Below are 2500 nucleotides of genomic sequence, written 5' to 3' on the forward strand. Positions count from 1 at the left end.
GATGGGGACAACAAACAAAACTATTTTACAAAACAATTTTATTATAACAAATAGAATTTCTTATTTTATTATAAATATAAAGATTATTATAAAGAGTAAATAGAAAAATATAAAAATTCTAAATAATACTAAATAAAATAAGAAATAAACAGAGCGCTCTTATTCGAAACGCCTTGTGATCTTCAACCAATTCTGTGCTTCAATATAATTACCTGGAGTAAGCGCTATAGCTTGTTTCCAATACTCAGCGGCTTGATCGAACCAAGCCTCTGCAATTTCAGAATCTCCCTGTCGAATGGCCTGTTCTCCCCGGTCGGAATAGGCAGTTAAATTCCTTCCCTTAGAACCGTACTTGAGAGTTTCCTACTCATACGGCTCAGCAGTCAATTCTTTTGGTGTCCCATTTTTTAATCTACCATAATATATAATTATATAATTGAATAATTGAATGAGATTTCTCATAGATCTATCTCATTTTTTTTCTCGAGTTAACCAAAAGAGATTAATTGCATGAGTTTCAAACTTTAATTTTGATTAATAATTTAATCAGTTTTAGTTTTATCTTTTTTCCCACCTTCAGAAGAATAAAGCATAGGCATTTTCACTATCATTAGAATTTTCTAAAAGGTAACTATCTCGGTTTCATATATAAATTTCTATAGAATCTTTGAAAAAGACTTTCTTTCATAAGAAAGAAAAGACTTACTATCTTTGGGATCTGATTCTACACCGCTGCTCAATACCTTAGGGGATCGACTCTATTACATAAGTTGATTCCTAACTTTTATCTCATATCGTGACATAAGTAAGCAGTTCTTATTGTATCGGCCCAAAACCTCACTAATTGATCTTTACGGTGCTTATTCTTTCTATCAATTAGATCCTTTCTTTATCCATAGACTAAAGGATCTAGGCATACCTATTTCTTCCTATTTGGACTTCTATGAAGTTTCTTTCTTTTTCTTTGCTACAGCTGATAAAAATCGTTGTTTTGGACACGATAGATATGATATGTAGAAAGCCTATTTTCTAGTATTTATTAGCGGATTTGCTCTTTCTTTCCTTTTTTTCTTTCTATAGTGGAGATAGTCGCACGTAATGACAGATCACGGCCATATTATTTAAAGCTTGTGGTAAGAACGGGTTTCGTTCTAGTGCCCTAAAATAATATTCCAAAGCTTTCGTATGTTCTCCGTTCCTTGTGTGGATAAGACCTATGTTATAGAGTATATAACTTCTATCATAGGGATCAATTTCTAGTCGCATAGCTTCATAATAATTCTGTAAAGCTTCCGCATAATTTCCTTCGGATTGAGCCGACATCCGTTGCGGTCGTCTTCGATTCAAAGAATCTCCGTTCCAGAACCGTACGTGAGATTTTCATCTCATACGGCTCCTCCCTTTTTATGTGCATAATGAGAATAATACATGGAATCATCAAAAAAGATTGAAATAATTTCATTATGAACCGAACGGGGCTAGTGTTTTTACAAGAAATCTCTAACCAACCTTCCTGTAAAAGATCTTTTCTTAACATCAAGTATCTTGGTACTAAATAAAAATGATAACTCTAACAATTTCTTTGTTCTTAACACCCCTTAATTTCCGGGAATTAGTCACTTCAACAGTCTTCGATGGTTATACGGGTATCCAAAATACGAACGAGATGGATATTTGTTGTACCAACCATTCTTGTTAATCCCGATTCCGATAAAGAAAAGGTATAATTTATAACAAAGTTTTCGTATTGTTGATTCCTAGGCGTAGTGCTTCTTTCCCTATGCTGCCTATTGGTACTAGTGAAGTAGGGTTGACCTAACCCATAGGTGTAACCTTTCGCTCAATACTAGAATCTAAAATTGAAGCATCTGAGGCTGCATTAATCGGGGATACACGACAGAAGGAATTGTTTTATTTACAAACTTCACCTTCACAATAAGCGTAGATTTATTTCAATAATCTTTTTATTTCTCTCCCAAATAATGTATCTTTCTCCGAAGACTGAAATCGGTAAAGAAAAAAACATCAAATCGCACCATCTCTGTAATAGGTGAATGCCTCTTTTTCTCCTGAAGTTGTCGGAATTATTCGTAATAAGATATTGGCTACAATTGAAAAGGTCTTATCAATAAAATTTCCATTTATCCGAGATCTGGGCATAGGTAGCAATCCATTCTATAATTTCTTTTACTTACCTCTTGTGGGAAAATGATCCCACAAACAAAGAAATTGTACAGTACGAAATAACATAAAAATAAAAAAAAAAATAGATCAATTGATTCGTTCTAATTCATTGATTTAATTTGGTATAAATATTGTAAGTAAAAAGAATAACTATTGGAAAAAGATGGGAGCGCCGTCTTCGCAAGAATGAAATGAATAGATATATATCTTTTTTTAACAGTTTTTCACAAAAAAAAATTATTTTTATCCCCCCCTTGAAGGAAGGGTTTTTCTTTGATGAAAAGTTTTCTATATTTTTTTATAGTTAGAATTGACT

The sequence above is a fragment of the Corylus avellana genome, unplaced genomic scaffold (genome assembly GCF_965113065.1).
Source record: "Corylus avellana unplaced genomic scaffold, dhCorAvel1.hap1.2 HAP1_SCAFFOLD_139, whole genome shotgun sequence".
NCBI lineage: Eukaryota > Viridiplantae > Streptophyta > Magnoliopsida > Fagales > Betulaceae > Corylus > Corylus avellana.